Raw genomic sequence first — 20,190 nt, forward strand, 5'->3', positions numbered from 1 at the left:
TCTGAGTCCTGGTGACGACAGTTTTACCCCTCCTTCCAGATGGGCAACATCACGTTGCTTAATTCAGTCAACATACGTTGAGTTCCTCCTTTCAAGACTTTTCGCAAGGAGATTCCCCAGCTCCACAGGAAGGAGCAGGGTCTTTCTGTGTTTTTCTTTCCTGAACCTAATTGTGGAGAGAAAGGTAAAAAGATGACTAAAAGCAGGAAGCAGGAAGCTAAGCCCTCAGAAAGGAAAGAGACCAGAAAGCTGCCCAGCAAGGAAGGAGATGTCGGATGAATGTCTTGAGCATATTCAACACACTTGCCCTCTGCAAGCCCCGAAGTAGGACGATACGGGCAATTCTGGATTGAAAAACACAGAGGCGTCAGTAGTCTAAGACACAGAGTCGCATAACCGACCTCTTAGCATCTAAAGCTAAGGGGAAGATTGCTGGAACCAGAGCTGTTCACCTGGGGTGGCTCCATGCCCCAGCAGAAGCCTCTGGGCTGAAAGTGGAGACCGTTCCACCCAGGAGGTTTGGGAGTGTCGTTCAGGGAAGAATCTCCTGTTAGGTTGGAGATCTGATCTGAAGGAATGTGGCAGGTCACTTCTCTGTTGGCCTCCTCCCTTCTCCATCCCACACGACTGTTTCTCTTGGCCTCCCCCAAGATCTGAGAATGTTCTAGCTTTCAGGCAGTAGCCAGGGAGCATGTCTGTGGATAGAAAGGAGGAACCAGTACCAGGCTGTTATCCCAGGGAGCACAGGTGAATGTCAATACAGCCGTTATCATATGCCCTCCACTCTCAAATATATCTCTCCCCACACCCACACAAGAAGAGAGAACATCAGAGCCAGGTCAGGCTCAGAGGGACTGTTGCTAAGAATCTGCCACTGCGTCATAGGAACTTTTCAGTAACTTCTATCGGTGACTTCTGTGGACTTTCCTCCAGATTTAGGCACACATTCTAGGCAAGGTAACAGGCATTGAAATCAAACAGATTCATCACCTGGGCCCTGACATTCAGCAACTTTGTGGCCTCAGTTTTCTCATTTTTAAAAAGGGGGTGATTATATCACCTCCTCCAAATGGCTATTTTGAGAAGAAGGTGAGACAGCACATGTCAAGTGCGTGGTTCTCTCCCTGGCTCATAATAGAGCCTCGAAAAATATTAGTCTTCCCCTGATCACTGTCATTTCACACACACCCATTAGGAGCATGCAGGACATCTCACCCCATCCTGCTAACTTCCCCATTGGTCCTCACTGAAAGCCACGGTAAATTTGGGAGAGATCTGGTGTGTTCTACAAAGGACGGTTCAACTCTAACTCGGCTAAAGAAGTATTTGGGGAGCACAAGCTATGTTCCTCGTCGGTACTGGAAGTTAAAGATGATTTCAGGTACCTATTGCCAAAACCATCCCAAAATGTAGTATCTTAAAACAAGAATATTTTTTGGTTTTTTGTGAGGAAGCTTCGCCCTGAGCTAACAATCATTTCCAATCTTCTTTTTTTCTTCTTCTTCTTCTCCCCAAAGACACCCAGTACATAGTTGTATTTTCTAGTCGTAGGTCCTCCTGGCTCTGCTAGGTAGAATGCTGCCTCAGCGTGACTTGATGAGTGGTGCTTTGTCCGTGCCCAGGATCCGAACCAGAGAAACCCTGGGCTGCCGAAGTGAAGCATGCAAACCCAACCACTCGGCCATGGGCTAGCCCCAAAATAGCAATGTTTTATTGACTCCCATGCTTCTGTGGATCGACTCAGCCTACCTGGCTTGTTCTCGTGCAGTGGCCATAAGTTAGCAGCTGTCATCTGAAGGCTTGTCTGGCTGGGCATCCAAAATGGCTTCTTCACTGACTTACCTTGTGTCTCAGGGCTCCTCCACATGACATCTTTCTCCAGCAGAGCTGTCTAGATTTCTTACATGGTGGTTTAAGGCTCAAAGAGAAAGGAAACAGGAACTACCAATGATCTTAAAGTCTGAGCCTAGAAATGGCCCAGAATGTCTTCCTCTGTATTCTGATGACAAAGCAACTACATGCCAGCCCAGAATCAAGGAAGAAGATGGACGGACTCTACCTCGCAATGAGGGAGTAGCACAGATTACACAAAGGGAAGGAATTGATCGCTGATGGACATCTTTGGAGACAAGCTGCCACCAACGAATACAATACATGAGTTCCAGGTGGATAGAAATACAAGATATTTACTCGTGTGATTTTTTGAGCTGATGATAGTTTTTCATCTAAGTGTGTGATAAGCACCATTCACCACATGCCTCAGTCTTCTGAGTTCCTACCGCTGAAAATGATTCCACAATGAAAGGTGAATTCAGTGAACGCCTCAGATCATGACATTTTCCTGTTGGCTAAGATGGCTTTGTCATCTTAGGACATTTTTTATCCCCAAAGTTCAACTTCCATGTGAGCACGTCACTTTGCAACTCATTGTTCTGTCTTCAGAGTAAAAACCACGGCTTCTGACCAGTCAGACCAACAACCTGCTCTTACTTCCATCTCCTGATGCTGCTTATATCTTTCCATTTTCCCAATAATCATGGCTTCCAATGAGTTCTAGTTACTCAGGTAATTCTTCCAACTAGAGTAAGTCCCATCCTTTACTAGCTCCTTATACTTCGAAGCACTTACCTTAGTTTGTAACATTTCTGAGATTGTTGGATTAATTTCTATCTTCCTCACTAGCTGTATCGGGTCAGGTACCATTTATTTCCAGAATATAGTTCTGTGCCTAGTATGTACTAGGTGTTCAATAATATTCTTTGAATTAATGAATAGTTCTTTCTTTCCAGAACTGTTTGATGCAGAAAGTCAAATCCATTAAAATGGAAAGAAAAAAAAATTTTTTTCAAAGACATAGTATTTGATTTTTAAGTGTCAGACCTTAGAAACCTCGATATCCAACTTAAGAAAAGGGAGATTGTTGGATTCTATGGCTCAAGCAGTGCAAACAAAGTAATCTTTAAGAACCCGTCCACAGCAGCGGTGTGACCTCAGGCTCTACCAAAGAAATGTTTCCAGGTTTCAACTCCCACTTTAGCATTCCAGATCCTTCTGCTATGTTCCTGTGTCTCAAATTCCTTCCCAGTTGCCTCATACCTGGTTACCCAATCTCATCTGATGGATATTATAGCTGTAGTGTCCATTTGGCTTAAAATCCTCCTCAACTCTTGATCCCCTTAGATAACATCTTTCCAAGCCTGTCCTGTCTCACCTCCACACCCACACAGAACTCTGGTATCATCTGCTAAATTCCAATACCCTGATTCTCAGCATATTCAGACATAGCCCACTCGGCTTTGGGACTCCCCAAACTGGAAACTCAGGTGAGCTACTGGACTCCAGGACTCATTTTATTCTTGCTTTTTATTATGGCAAATTTTAAGGGTAAAGAAAATACTATAATAAACTTTGGTATACTCATCACCCAGTTTTAATTATTACCACCTCATGACCAGTGTTTTTCCACCCCCACCCAGCCCACTTCCACTCTCTCCTGGATGGATTTCAGTATCCATCTCCAAAATATAAGTACTTTAAGGAACACGACTAAAATACATCATTACACCTAACAATACTCTGGACACTCTAAATTGTCAGTAACTACTGATTTTCAGTCTGAAAGATCCTGACACCATTAGTCTCTACAAAGTTAGCCCTTCTCTACCACTGTCCTCCCCAGCTCCTCCACAAATGAACACCAACATGCACTCTCTAAAGTCCAGAAGACACGCATCTCTGATGACATCCCTTATTGACGCTTGTAAGACATGGCACTAACAGACTACTGGCTTTGCTTTTATCAACGTTCTTCAGACAAAGATGGTCAGGAGCACCTGTGGTTGAACAGGCTGTGGTTCTGATGGGTTGCAGTGAGGGGGAACAAACCCCATGGGGGAACCGTGGGGCATCTCAGTGAGAGACTGTCAGAAAGAAGCCAATAAAGGATTGGGGTTTTGGTTGGGGAGTTTGGGGGAAAGTCTAAGGACGGAGTAAGGGGCTGACCCTGGCTTGGGTATTGTGAGAAAGAGGAGGTGATTCTCTGATTGGTTACCTCAACAGGTCCTCTCTGTAGGGAGGACAGACTAGAGAGAGGTTAAAGCTGTCACTGGGGAAGAAGCCACAGTCACCCCCTCAGCAAGCGAGGGAAATGTTTGGTATTTTGTGTTGCGCAGTGACCTTGTTTTTGTCTCACTTTGTCATGGTCTGAGAGTGACCTCATTTGATGTAGATATCTGTACGATCATTTCTGTACCACAGGAGAACAAAATGACCCTGTGCGTGTCAGATCAGCACGTAATAATATTGACGTCTAGCTGTGAACGTCAAATCCATTCTGGGTATCAGGGGCTACTTTTTCCTTTCTCGTTATCCTACTACTTTCTAGGGCACCTGAGTCCATTGAATACTACCATCTTTAGTTTGGTTCTATTTCACTTTCTGAACCCACTTCTCCTTTTATCACTTATTCTTTTTATCACTCATTATTTATTAGCATGTGTTCTATTATATTATATTTAACTGTTTATAAATTTAAATCTTTTTCTGGAGAGGAAAAATGAATTCTTGTTTGAATGAATATTTGAAAATGTAAAACTGGCCCTGCTATCTATGAAACTCATTTTGGGTGGACATTCAGCATTTTACTTGCATAGGGCAGTAACCAGGCCTACATTACAATTAATTCACTCAGTTAACTAGGGCAATTTCCTCAAACTTTTCCTCCCTGTCTGGAACCCTCAGTAAGAAGAACATTGTACTCCATAAAAAGGGTACCACGAAATACACACCACACACAAACCTACCTTACCAAACTCAAAATTCTGCAAAATAATACTTATTCTTACTAATTGTGATGTACTCAATATTTTCTATTTTATTTAATTAAAAAAATTAAATACTGGGGCCAGCCCCGTGGCTGAGTGGTTAGGTTCATGTGCTCCACTTTGGCGGCCCAGGGTTCACCGGTTCGGATCTTGGGCATGGACCTGCATACCGCTCATCAAGCCATACTGTGTTGGCATCCCACATAGAAGAATTAGGATGACTTACAACTACGATATACAACTGTGTACTGGGGATTTGGGGAGGAAAAAATAGAGGATGATTGACAACAGATGTGCGCTCAGGGCCAATCTTTCTCAGAGGAAAAAAAAAGCATAAAAAAATTAAATACTGATCTTCTAAATTGATTTCATGACCTCCTAATGGATCTCAACTTGTAGTTTGAAAAACTGGCTTGGTATTAAGAAGGTACTTTGCACAAAATAAAATATTTATAGATGCTGATACTGATGCTGTTGTTTTTGTAAAACCGTGGGGGGTTGTATGCAAATGTATGATTGCATTGAACAATAATTTAAAAATCCTTCCTGCCTAAATGATGGCAATCATGTTGAATGATTGTTTGGCATAGAACACAACAAATTGCTTGTGGAGAGGAATCTTGGCCCTGTTTCCTACTCTTTTTTGGCTCTCCCCATGCAGAGCTAACCTGTGTTGGGCGTGTGTCTCCATTATGCATCAGGACTCTCATAACTGGATTTTGAACCAAGTCTAGCCCTTAATTATCAACACAGATCAACTTCATTCCAGTACTTGTCAAGAGGAATGGCCTCTCTTCCACCTGCCCAAAAGCTTAGCTGGGAGAAATGAGTGTGGAAGGATGATGCTTGGAGATGCATGTCAAACATGGTCTTTCCTTGCTGACTCCCCATTTCCACCCTCATCATTGTCAACATCGTTCTTTATTGCCTCCTGGCTCTTTCATTTGCCATAAAGAAGAAAGGACCCAAATCTACCCAGACAGAGTAAATGAGATTCTGAACAGAAATTTTAAACTCACCATCAAAAGTAGACATAAACTTGGCTTTGAACATCAAGAGCCAAAGAGATCAAGACGTTTGTTCATCAGCAATAGATTAGTGACTAAAGAAGCAGAGAGTAGCAGGCCCAGGCTGAACACTTCAGGATGGACAGCCTGGGGTGTGGGTGGGTGGAGGTGATGGAGATTAACAAAAGAGGGGGCACCACCAGGCTGGAGGTTAGTGGGGCCCTGCTGGGGGACCTGACCAGAGAGGGCACCTTGGTGAGAGTGGAGTGCATCGGGGGACTGGCCAGCCCTGTCAGAGTGAGCACTGTCCATCACAGGGCAGATGGGTGAGCCAGCACCCTCGACTGCCCACTGCCATTCACTTGAGGAAAGCACTTCAATTTTATCTAACCATGCTTGCTAAGCGTAGTTGTTTTAGCTGCTATAAAAGAGTTTGGTGCCGGGCGCCAAGCTACATTCTCAGAATACAGTGATGAGTGATTTGATCCTGGACCTACAAGATGCTCACAGTTTAGCAAGGAAATTCTCCTACCAGACCGCCCTTTGCCCACACCCCATCCCCTGAGTGGCAAAAAAAGAAATCAACTTTTTCTTCCCTGAGTTTTCTTCATCTGTGGAGTTACCACAGGCACAGTCGCTCTAGCCTAAAATCTGGGAAATATTCTTGCCTTTTCTCTTTCCCTGTGTGAATTTGTGGATACCTCCAAAGCATATCTCAAATCTGCCACCACTAACCTCAATACGACTCGCTGAGGCCACTGCTGTCGCTTTCTGTCTGGTCTCCTGACTTGTTTCTTTGACTCATTGTAATCCATTCCCCACACAGAAACCAAGTGATCATAACAAAAAGGAAAAAACCAGGGAGCATTGTGTCACTCTCCTGCTTAAAACCTCCCAGTGGACTCCCGCTGACCTTGAACTGATACCTCAGCTTCTGACCATGGTTTCAAGGCTCCACATGACCTGGCACCTGCTGTCTCTCCAGCAACAGTGTCAACACTGCCTGAGCTCATTGCCCTCCAGCCACACTGGCGCAAGGCTTTTCCCGCCAGGGTCTCTGACATTCTGTTCCCTTTTCCTGGAATCAGTCCCACTGTCACTCTCTAGATCTCATCGTAAATGTCCTGGACATCCTGGCAACGCTGGTCGTCCCCTCAGCGCTCCTTTCTCACCTCATTATGCTCTATCTTCCAAGTCTGTCTGGTTCCTTTATAGGTTTTATCTCAATTTTTAAAATTTCCTTTGTGTTTTCCCACGATGTCTGTCCCATTAAGCCCCATGAAGGCATGGATCAAGTCTGGTTTTATTTACCACTGTAAACCCAGCACTGCTGGGCACAGAATTGGCACTCAACAAAATGCGTGTTGAGTGAATAAACAAACAGGTATATAAGACAAATGAATAAATCAAATATAAAGTAGGCAGTGATAAGTGCCAGGAAAAAAAGTGCGCTGTTTGAATTTAGGGTCATGACAGACTCCACTGACTGTGCAGGTGTGTGAGTGAGTGTGATGTGTGTATGTGTGTATGGGGGAAGGGGGAGAGTTAATCAGAAAAAGTTACACGCAATTACATTTTTTAAATGTCTTGTGTACGTTATATGGAAAGCACGTGCATCTGCTATATATTTTGCCATTTTTGTTTACAAAGTTATATTTTTAAATGTGGATAAGTTTTTCCATTATGACCTAAATAAATCAAGCGTTCTTCTCTTGATCTGCGTTCCTATTGAGATCCACAGGAACACAGTTGCTTAAAAATAGTTTCCGAACTTTGGATGATGGTAAAATTATGATATATGAGACAGAAAAGATTAAAGAACCCAGTGTGCCAAGACCCATGTGAAACACTGGCCTGGAATTCAGGAGGCTTGAGGTCAAGGGCCACATCCGTGTGGGCTGGATTTGGTCCCTGTCTCTCCTGGCTCCATTATCTCATCTACTGGATGCTGGTCTGGGCTCGAGGACTGCCTAGCTCCATCTGTCTCTGATTCTAGAACATAGTATAAATGTCCTTCCTTCCTTCTAACTTTTTATCGTGGAAAACTTCAAATCTGTATAAAAGTAGAGAGAACAGTAAAACAAACCCCCGGGCAACCGCCACCAAATTCCCAGCCCTGGTCTGTGTTGCCGTGTCCACACCCACCCACACCAGTGGCTATTTTAAAGCAAATCCCCAGACACCATCTCGGTTCATCTGCTTTTCCTTACTGGAAAAAATGAAAAAAGAAAAGGATAATTTTTAAATTTGAAGCCCCACCATGTCACATTTGCTCGAATATAGACATTTAAGGAGAAACAGCTTTCATTTAACAGTGTGACTGCAAACGGACAAGTTTTATCAGAAGTGGTTTTACGAAGCATGATGCCCAGTTGCATAGTAGAAAAAAAAAAGTAAAGACATAATTTTTTCCAGAGCATTCTTCCCATTTAAAAATAGTTTTCTGTGGTCATTTCTCAGCTCTAACTGAAGCAATCCCTCTGAATGGGCTTGGGGATCAGAGAGAATGTGAGCCACAGGACGGAGGGAGGTCAGTGCCGGCCGTGGTCGGGCTCAATCTGCTTTTCCACTCCGGCCTCCGCTTTGGGAGGCCTTGTGCCTGGGCTGTGTGTCATTTCTGGCCTCCCCAGCATTGCGAGCGATCAATGAATGTGGCAGCGCAGATTCCACAGGGGTTTGTATTGCAAGAAGGGTTGCCAGACTTAGCAAAAAAAATACAGGGTGCCCCGTTAAAATCTTACTTTGAATAAAAAATGAGTAATTTTTTAGTATTACTATGTCCCAGATATTGCAGGGAACATCCTTATATGAAAGGAAATTCATTGTTTATCTGAAATTCTAATTGAACTGGGTGTCCTGTGTTTCATCAGGCAACCTTAATTGCAAGGTTTGCGTTCCAGTTACTCAGGCTGCAGAATAAAACTTAGGGGCTTAAGCAACAGTAATCATTTATTATGTCTCATACCTCCTATGGGTCAGGAAATCAGACATTGCAAGGGCGGTCAGCTTCTGTTGTTTCTGCTTCATGATGTCTGGGGCCTTGGCTGACAGATTGGGAGACCGAGGCCCAGAATCATCCAAAAGCTTGTTGGTGTGTGCGTCCAGCCGTAGCCGCTGGCTGTCAGCGCAGCACGTAGCTGTGGGCTGGAGTGTTCACATGTGGCCTTCCTTACAACAGGGTAGCTGGCATTCAAGGGCAAGAGTCCAAAGAGGGTGAACTAGGCAGAGATCACCTTGCCTTTTATGACCTAGCCTCAGTCTCATGCCCACCGTTCAAGGGGAAGGAACATAGACCTGACCTATCTTTGTCACATTGTGAGAAGAGTGTGTGAGATGGGACACACATTGACACAGTCATCTTTAGAAAATACAATCTATCACGGCCTGTCATACCGTTTAGATACCTTATATCTGAATATTCACATTCAAATTTAGGTAAACATTCCAGATACAACTTGGAATGAAGAATCTCCTTATGTGCCCTTCTCATTAATGTTCTATTGAACAGCTAAAATGTAAGTGTTTACATTTACAACTCTAAAAGTAAAATGTTGAAATAATTAATAATAATTGTGAAAGCAGTTTATTTTATATGCAAAAAAATTATTACAAACTACTAAATAGATCAATAGGGAAATCAACTGACAGCTTATATGATCATTTTAACCTTTGTAGAATGGATTGGTGTACTAGCTTTCATAACATTACATAAAATAATCTTCCAGAATTGTATTTCATTTTTGGCTATTCAAATTCCATTTAGGCCATGCTTCTTTCAAGAAAAAGTCCTATTTGGAAATTCTTTATATGTTAGGAAGATTAATTAAAAGCATAGAGATAACTTTAACCACTTCAAAATGTTATAGGCAAGAGAAATTCCAAAATCATACAATGACGTCTGTGATATATTATCACAGACCAAAAAAATCATCTGTGATAAGTGGTATAATTCCATAACTAGGCTATCGTGAATATATACATTCAATGGCATATTATTCAGCCTTAAAAAAGAAGGAGGGGCTGGCCCCATGGCCATGTGGTTAAGTTCGTGCGCTCCCCTTTGGCGGCCCAGGGTTTCGCCAATTCGGATCCTGGGCGTAGACATGGCACTGCTTGTCAGGCCATGTTGAGGTGGCATCTCACATGCCACAACTACACCCACAACTGAAATATACAACTATGTACTGGGGGCATTTGGGGAGAAAAAGCAATTAAAAAAGAAAAAAAGAAGATTGGCAACAGTTGTTAGCTCAGGTGCCAATCTTCGGGGAAAAAAAAAGAGAAGAAGGAGATCACGCCATTTGCAACAACATGGATGACCCTGGAGGACACTACACTAAGTGAAACAAGTCAGACAGGAAAGAAAACCCTGCCTGATCTCACTTATATGTGAAATCTAAAAAAAGTGAAGACACAGAAGCAGAGAGTAGAATGATGGGTACCAGGGGCTGGGTAGGTGGGGGAAATGGAGAGATTGGTAAAAGGGTACAAAGTTGCAGTTATGTATGATGAACAGAGAGCTAATGCCCAACATGCTAACCGTAGCTAACATTACTGGATTAAATACTGGAAATCTGCTAAGAGAGTAGACTTCAAGTGCTCTCACAACCAAAAACAACGAGAGCTATGTGAGGAGACAATGCGTTAATTAGCTTGATTATAGTAATCACTTCACTATACGTGTGAATATATCAAATCATCATATTGGGCACCCTAAATATATACAATTTAACTTTAAAAAAAAAAAGAAATGCTATGAAGAAAAAAAGAAAGTATTAGATAACAGTGAGGTATCCTCAAATATCTTGTTTCTCTACCAGTTTCAGTTAAAACGAGCATCTATTTAGAGTCATAATGCTCTATGCAGAATGCTGGCTGCAGCAGAAGCAATCCAGCTGGAGGCGTGCTGAGAGATTATTGATCTGATGCTAGCCAGACTTCCAAATTCTGTCTACTAAACATTCAAATAATAAAACTGCAATGATAATTAAGTTTGCTGGTAACGTTTCAGGTTCATTCTTGTATCCCTCATGTTTATTCTACGAAGCTAGTATTTGCTTTGGGCCTTGATTTTGGATGAATATTGATTTTAACATTTGGTCATTCTGCATTCTATCAAAATAAGTACAGTGCCCATAGCTACCAGGGTCAATAAAGCATATGAATCAATAGAACTTCAAGTTCTAATTCCAAGGTTCATACAATGAGCTCTATTCTACACAATGTTTTTGAAATTTTTAATCTGGTTTCCAATCACTCTCAAATTGGAATATTTTATATGATTTCCGACTTCCTTTGACAGATCCGGAAGTGTTACAGCCCCAGGCCCACATTTCCTCGTCGCAGCCACAGGTTGGAATTCTCAGACTGACTGACGTGATGACCACAATCCATGACTTCCCTTTGCATTTGACTTGCAGGTCCTGTCTATTTTGCTACCCATTGGATTTGGGCAGGCCTTGTGACTTGCTTTGATCGATAAAACACAGCAAAATGAGAACTCGCACATACCCCCTGCCTCTCTCGGAACTCCGCCATTGTAAACAGGCCTAGGTACTGGCGGAAGGATGAGAGAGCATCTGCAGGAGAGTCCCAGCCTAGGCCACCCTGCGCCAGTCTGCTCCGACCCAACCTGCCAACTGGCCTCAGACACATGAAAGCCCAACCAAGAGGAAAAGAACTATCCGGGAGACCTGTAGATTCATAAACAATTAAAAGGACTTAATGCTTTAAACCATTAAGTTTTGGGGTGGTTTGTTACATGCAATCACTACCTGATACACAGGAAAATGGATAATCTCTAATCCTGATATTAGATAATATTCTCCCAACAAAACCAACACCTAATACACACAATAGTTAAGTCCCGTATATATATTTCTTGAGTTTACCTCTACCTTGGATGGAGCGGGGTGTGAAGGAGAAGGAGGAGGTTGGGCGAGCAGGGAGCGTGGCCCTGTGTGTTCAGAGCAGGTGGTGGGGTGTGTGCTGGTGGACTTTCTCCCTGCATGGCAGCAGCTAGATGCCTAGCCTAGGGGTGTGTTTTCTCTGATTCTGCTTCTGCAGCTGGCCGGCTGTGTAAACTTTGGCAACTCTCCTGACTTCTCCAGCCTCAGTTCCTCATCCATTAAAAACATGGCTGTAACAATACCTGACTGGCCAGCTCACTGGCAGGATCGAGTGAGATGATGATATGAATGAATGCTGAAGACCGAAAGGCAGTCACATGCATACAAAGTGCGTGAGATGATGTGATAACATGAGGAGCCTCAGCAGATCACGCTCTGTTTTGTTTGGGTTATTCAAAATGTCTGATAAAACTTAAGAAATTCAGCTAATAAGAAAAAAGTCGTGTTTGGTCTATATGATGCCAAATACTGGGATTTTATTTTATAAAATAAATGTCTTGTTCCAATTATAAAGCACTGCATCCTTTATTCCCTGCCCTGTCATCCTCCCAATTACAGATATTCAGCATTCCGCAGACACAGCCATGGCCTTCTCAGCTGCCCACACACGTCTCTCCAGTTAGTCCTGTTGCCTCCTGAGAAGCTCTCATTCTTACTAACTTGGACCCACCCTTGGGTGGGCTAGCAGGAGCTGACACCTAACATGGGGCGGGGATCCTAGGCCTGGAAGTTGGGCACAAGTGACATGATTTACTTTCTGGTATGAGTTTTCTAGTCTCCTCTTTCTGCCAGAGGAATAAGGGTAGTAAGTCAATGAACCGGATTATTTTGTATTCCTCTGGAGAAAAATCATTATTCACCTTGACTCTGTCAGAAGAAGCAGACCTAGGCTTGGCTAGAATATCACAAGCCAACAGCTTTTCTAAAATATTGCATATGTGACATAATTGTAGATGTCCTAGTTCTGAATAAGAAAAAGGAAGGGGTAAACTGGGAAAGGGGAGTAACACCTGATTAACTCCCGCTAGAAGGCGAGCTCCCCGAGGGCAGGTGGTTCGCCACTGAATGCCCTGCCCCTGCAGCCGGGCCCCACCACACCTGTGGGCTGCCGACAAACGAGCAGCTGCTCTGCTCCAGGTCCTCTGCCACATCATCTCCTAACCCTTTAGCCAGTTGACCCACTTCAGGGATGAGGCGACTGAGGCCCTGAGAGGCTAAGGAATTTCTCAAGGGCCACAGTTAATAAGTGGTAGAGCCAGGACCCACCCTTACAGACTCTTTCCCATATATCCCAGTGAGGTCTCTAAACAGAATTGAGGGCAGGCCGGCCCCAGAGTCACAGGCACCCCAGTAACTCTGAGAAGTAGCTTCATTCAGGTTGATGCCCAGGCATCTTCACAAGAATAAAGATAAAATTCAGAGCACAGACCCCTTCGGCCAGGGAGCTTTGGGGGAACTTTTTGATTTTCTTTTCTTGCTCTGCAAGTGGTGGATGAACCATGAGGCTGTGGGCAGCTCCTGAAGGCACCCGGAGCTGAATTCACAGTGGATGAGAAGACTAGAAGGGACCCAAGTGTCGGCAGAGGGAGGCCCCTGTGGATCATGGCGGCCAGGAGTGTGGCCCCGTGGGGACTCCCAGCCAGTGTGGAACGGTCTCAGAGGAGGCGCGTGGAAATGGAAACAAGAACACAGGTGAAGGAGTTAACCTGCTGACGGGAAAGAAAATGAAAGAGGATGAAAATCAGGATAAACGTTGGGTTGAACAGGAAGTGTAGCATAAAAATATTACAAGGCTAAAAGGAAGACAGATGAGGGTTCTTGGGCCTCCATTTCCAGGAAGTGGGAGGAGAGGCAAAAGGATGAAAAGGAGTGGGAGGACAGGGAGCCAGGCTCGAGGGATGTGGAGAGGGATGAAGAACGGTCCTGGGAGCAGTCGGGAAGAGGGGGGCGAGGGGAAGGCAGCCGCTGAGGAGAAGCCCTTCCTGTGGACGGGGGCAGGAAGTTTCAAGGGACTCACACTTTGAGAACTGGTACTGCCTTAAGGCATGCAGAAAACAGACAGCCAGGGTGATGAGAGTCTCTCCCAAACCCGGAACATTCAGGAATCCCCAAGTCGGCAGTGGCTGTCTCAAGAGCGGAAGTTCGCTAAAGCAAATAGCAACTGTCTGAAACACCCCACGAAGGGCAGATCCAGTGGGAAGTCAGAGGGAGGGCATCTATTTGGCCCAAAATAAATATACTAATAAATGCGTATGACCTCCCTGTGTGACCCTAGGGCCATGTGTGTGTCCACCCACGAGTTTCGATCTCTTTGCTCAGTCCTTTTGCAACTCGGAATCCGTCCTCACAGTGAGCGCGAGCGTCTCTGGGCAGAGGGAGGATGTGAACCCCCATCTCCCAGCACTGCTGCTTCCTTTCATCAGGACGGGCGGGGTGTGGGCTGGGGTCCAAACGCTGACTTGACACTTTCTAGCTGCCTGCTCTGGGGCAAGCTCCGCCCCTCTCTGAGCCTCAGCCTCTTGCCGCGTAGGAAAGAGGGAGTCACTGTACCCTCCTCAGAGGAACATTGTCCAGATAAAATGAGTTAGTAACAAAAAGCATTAAAGTCACACCTAGCACGTAACAAGCTATAGTAAACATTAGCTACTTAATATAATTCTGTTAAAATGTTATTCTTGACAACGAACAAAGTTTCAAAGGAGCATTACCCTCTCAGAGGAGCCTTCTCTGCCTGCTCTGGAATCCCCCTGTTACCATATACAGCTTCATGGCTTCCTCTATTCCGTGGCACAGACTAATAACAAGGGGCAACATAGTGAAGGGGTTAAAATCACGGGTCTTTGGCAGCTGGCCCAGTGGCCAAAGTTAGTTGTGCACTCCGCTTCTGCAGCCCAGGGCCTACACACTGCTCATCAAGCCATTCTATGGTGGCATCCCATTTACAAAATAGAGGAAGATTGCCACAGGTGGTAGCTCAGTGACAATCTTCCTCACCAAAAAAAAAGCACTGATCTTCTTTTTTTAGAACCAGGCTGCATGGGATCAAATCTGAGTTCTTTCTACCAGTTGTGAGATCTTCGGCAAGATACTAAACCCCTCTGTGCTTCAGTTTCCTCATCAGGAAAATGCAGATTAATAGAACTTAATTTATACAGTTGTTATGAGAATTAAAAAATATTGCTTGGCATTTAATAAACAGTAGGTGTTTCCTATTTTTGGTATTATTAATATCTATCTTCCTTTTCTCATAAGCTCTGTCCATTTCTCATGTCTCCAGTGCCTAGCCCAGTGCCTGGACTATAAAGGCTCAATAAATATGCTAAAAGAATAAATGCATGGAAGCTAAAATCGACCACACAGAGGTTAATTGACATGATAAATGCTTCAAGCCAGTTGCTTTCAATAATATTTTCCAGATTTAGCTTGTTCTCCTTTTGTTTTTGTTATTGTTTTCTAATATGTTTGTGAATCTTTTCAAAGGAAAAATGACTGGGGAAAAATAATTTTAAAAAATAATCGGGGAAACACTTGTGCAAAGGCATAGACCAAAAGAACAATAGATAATTTCATAAAGTCAGATTTATAAATGTAAAAAACAAAGGCAGTGTTAAAATTTCTCTGCCTTTTAAAACCATAACATGAGTTTCTAAACCTAGTCTCTTTGGAACTCGTGAATGTATTTAATTTTAAAAAGAACCTCATCAGTGATGTTCTGCCTTAAGGTAGGGGGGCAAGGGTGGGGGGTGGGGAGGCTGAGTTCCCGTTGAAATTTAACTCTCCACCTATAACCATAGCGACAGAAACAAACACTGAAACCAATCGATAGCAGGGCAGGCCGCCCAGGGCAGATGTATCAGCGGGGCTCATCCTTCTCTGAGGGGTCAAGCTGTGCCCTTTTGCACTGAGCCCCAGGTTGGAGAGGGCCACCCAGCTCCCCTCTGAGTCATGATGGAGGGCGTGCTTGCATTGCTCATTCTGATTGTGAAAATAACTGGACATCCTGGCTCTCGGGTCTCGACAGTGCCTGCAGGATCCGCAGTCCAAGTCCTAACTCAGCTGTGTCCACCCACATCAAATAGGGGGAAGGATCCCATTTATCCAGCTCTTGGCAGAGAAAGGCTCTTGATTTGAAGCTAAATGCATGCAGGCAGCCCTGCCTGTGCTGGCCGGGGTTGGGGTCGGGGGTTAAACACCAGCATAGATCACTGAGGCATTGCACGGTGGAGTTAAGACAGCAGTCTCTGGAGCCGGAGTCCCTGCGTTCAGATCCTACTTCTGCCATGTGGTGGGTTCAAGATGGCCACCAATTCTTTGACAGTCTTCTCATGGAGAGGTGAGGTCTACGCCCCTCCCCTGGAATCTGAGATGACTCTGTGACAACTCTGGCCGAGGGAAAATGTCAAGAGTGGCCCTGTCTCAGGCCTTAAGAAACTGGCAGCTTCCACTCCTTGTCTCCCAGAGCCTCGAGCCACCCTGTAAAACCCAACCACACTGCTGCAGAGACCCCACAAGGGCCCTGGGACTGCGGGTGGGGAGCGAGGGCCCGGCGGAGTGCAGCCTTACAGCCGCTCCCATTACGGCACCCGCATGTCAGGGGAGCAGCCTTGGACCCTACAAACCAGTGCAGCGTGGCCCTTGGCTGGCCAAGAGCGAAAACCCACAACCAACACTCCCAGAGACAGGAGAATCACGCCGTTTTTCTCTAAGTGCCTGGCTCAGAGCGAGTGCTCGGTCAGCGTTGGCTCCTGTTAGACTTGGATGACATCCGCTTAGATCCTAAGATAGCGAAGTCTGAGCGTGGGCCCTGAGTCCTCTACTCCCCAGCCCTTCGGTCCTTTGGTAGTACCGCCTCTCCCAGGACAGTGGCTCCTTATGGAACACTCATGTAGAAATGACCCAGGCGTGGAGGGGCCAGTCTCAAAGCATTGGAGTTCACTGCTCCACCTACAAATAGCCACTGCCTTCCCCCAGGCAGGAGAGTTCCCAATCTCCAAGCCAGTGGAGGCTGGGCTGGCTCCCAGCCCTGCTCCCAGCTCCCACCCTCAGCACGCATCCAGCTCCTCACAACCTACCCAAACATGCTTTGTCCCATCTGCAGACTTCACTCTTGTTACACTTCCTTTGCCTAGAGTGACCACTCGCCTTCTCTCTGCCAACACTGATTCCATCACGAGCGTTTGAGAAATGAGCAAGCTCCAAGCTTCCCAAAGGGCGTGCCTGCGAGACATGCCGCAGCAGAGGAGCTGTGTGGACGGCGCAGTCTGGGAAATACTGGACACTGCATTTCCCACCTTTCCTTCCATCATCACAAGTGCGTTGGTAAATTAAAAACCGTAAAAAGCTACGTCTTTCAGAAGTCTGTAAACTTTGTATTGCCCAGATTTTCACAAACGTGTCCTGACTGGGAAACACCTTTCTTGTAAGACAAGGCTTCTTGGGAGGAGCGAGCACTGAGCTGAGTCCTGAGGACTAGAAGAGGCAAGCAGGTGCAAGGGCGGAGAAGGAAGCAGGAAGGGGGTCGACTTGATTGACAGGAAGGCAAATTAAAGAAGCAAATCAAATCTAAGACCTGAAGGCCCCGGGGTCTCCTGAGGGCTTTCAGCAAGAGCATAAAAGATTGGATTTGCATTTTATAAAGATCACTAGCTCTAATTAAATGCTTTGACCTTATTTTTTGATTGGGACCTATAGTAAACAAAACATGTTGCATTTTTACCCAATATCCATATATGGCACATTACAAAGTTTCATAAAATGGCTCTTATTCTTGTTACATGCAATGCCCCCTGATACTTTCTATTATCTTTTCCTCCTTTGGAAATCACTTTTAAAGAGGCCTTCCAATAATCTAGGCAATCAAAGATGGGGATCTGAACTTTCTAGCACCTGAATCTGAGTGGACAAGGCCTCTCATCTTCTGCCTGATGTTCTTGATGAATAAATCACTGATCTACTTTAAGACAAGCAGAAGAACTTAGTCCTAGTTCTTCTGCTAAGGAGCAGTCAACTCATTTAACCTGTGCGTGATTTCCCTCGTCTCCCGTCACAAGTCAGAGGTTGTTTACCATAGAGGGCAGAGAGTAAGTCAGATTCATTTTGTTCCCTAGGACAGCACTTGGCACACTGGTGGACACCCTGGGGGTGCTTCAAACACACATATGCACTGCATTGCATTGCCTTGTATTGGTGGTTCTTCATCCATTGCAGGGCAAAGTTCGGCAGCTGGGAGACAGAAGTAAGCTTCACCTGGGTACTGTGCGTGGCCCAGGCAGGTGAGCAGATCACCTGGGAAACATCTCCTGCGCCGGTGCTGTGGGCTCAGGAATGAAGCGCCTGCATCACGGGGAGGAGCCCTGAACCTATGGCCACTTACCCCGCTGCGGGCAAACCTCCCAGGGGCTTCGGTCCAGGGGGAAGCCACCATGTTCACCTTCTTCCCTCGTTCTTCCCGAGGGGATCCCTGTCTCTCTGGCCCTTCCAGAGCTGTCATCTGCTCTCACCTCTGAGGTCTTCTTCTTTCAGGACTGGACCCAAAGTGGGGCTCAGCCTCAGCGCCTCCTCCCGCTGGCTCTGAGAAGAGGGCTCTGGCCCTCTCAGGTTAAGGGCTTCACTGTGAACTGAGAGCGAGCAACAGCATGGATGTCTCAAGAACAAGGCCCAGAATCTCACAGAATGTTCTCTAGAGCCTCAAGTAGTTTGTTGGTGACCCCACCCCTTCCTAAGGGTGAATTTCACCAAGCCTCCCTCCCCCCCCCCCCCCGATTAGGTCTTCCCTTTCCCGCTGAAGGTCTGTCGCACGATTAAAAGTTTAACAATAAATGAATTAGTCACCCCCCCCCCCCAAGTATTTGAAGCTCAGGTGGTCAGGGCGTTCCAGGAGGGTGACTGTCAGTGCTTTCCCTTCTCCACACAGGAAATAAATGACCCAGGCCTCTCCCTCAAGCTTACTCATATACCACACCATCTTAAAAGTCCTGGAGGAAAACTGAAGTTTGGCCCACAGCATCCTTTACTGTCTTTTTTTTTTTTTAAAAAGATTGGCACCTGAGCTAACATCTGTTGCCAATCCTTTTTTCCTTCTTCTCCCCAAATCCCCCCAGTACATAGTTGTGTATTCTAGCTGTAGGTCCTTCTGGTTGTGCTACGTGGGACGCCACCTCAGCATGGCCTGGTGAGCTGTGCCATGTCTGCGCCCAGGATCCAAACTGGTGAAACCTTGGGCCTCCGAAGTGGAGCACTTGAACTTAACCACTTGGCCACGGGGCCGACCCCTACCCTTTACTTTCGTTTATTCACTCTGATAGTGTAGATTGGCAACTCCAGCTGTCAGTATGAGAAGTTGAGGACACCAGGGCTGTGTTGACCAGTGTTATTCTAATGACACAATGGTAACTTCTAGGGGAAAACGACCCCGGAGAAGGAAAAAAGGGAGCTGCCTAACTCCAAGGTGGCACCTGCCATGATCACCTCAACCCTTATGTCCCTGGAACCTTGGCCCAGACTCCCTGTGGAAGCTGGCGGGTCATAAACAAAGCTCATTTGAACATGCTTGGAGTGTTGCTAGCAAAGTCATAACAGTCCTTATCTGCTGGTGGGGGGAACACAGCTGGCTTTCCTTGTCTTCCTTCTGCTTGTCTGGGTATCTGACTTTCCTACCCAAAAAAAGTCCATAGTATTTTGCAATAAGAAAGGAAAGCACAATTGTTTGTTGTTGCTCAGAAAAAAGTATGTCCCGCCATATCCATACACTTCACACATAACATCATTCTATTATTTACATTGAAAAGATGATTTTTTTAATTTCTAAAAGGGAAAATCTATTAGGGAGACCATAGCCCGGGTTTTGGTGACACGGTCTTGATTTAAAATCTTAGCTCCTCCCGTTATTATGCTGGAATGACCTTGCCAAATGTACTTAACCTCTCTGAACGGCAGTGTCTTCACTTGTAGAGGGGGCAAGATCCCTTCTTCGCAGAAGGGCGAGGAGCATTTAGAACACTCCTTCACGCTTACTATATAATGCATGCTCAAAAACATTTGCCGTTTTCTTCTCACCCCAACCCTGAGGTCTCGGACAGTATCTTCAAAGATCAGCGAGAACACGTTTTGCAGAATCTTTAGAAGGAAACTCAGCATCCATTCAGTCTGACTTCTCCAGAATCCTGTGCGCAGCTTTCCTGGCTCAGGGTCCCTGAGCCTTCCCTGGGAGCAGGTGGCTGCCTCCATAATCGGACAGGTGTCACCATGATAATGATGTTACTTCCTGTTTATTTAGCTAAAATTTGAGCGCCTATAAAATTCTACCTATTGTTCTGATTCTAACCTCTCGACTCTCAATGGAGAATTAGCAGGCTTCCGCTCCACCCCATAGTCCTTCAGCTGTTACGTTAACACCAGTACCAAGCAGGGTCATTGCATAAGGTAGAGGTTGGTCTAGACAGGGCAGAAAGC

The sequence above is a fragment of the Equus quagga genome, chromosome 1 (assembly GCF_021613505.1).
Source record: "Equus quagga isolate Etosha38 chromosome 1, UCLA_HA_Equagga_1.0, whole genome shotgun sequence".
Classification (NCBI taxonomy): Eukaryota; Metazoa; Chordata; class Mammalia; order Perissodactyla; family Equidae; genus Equus; species Equus quagga.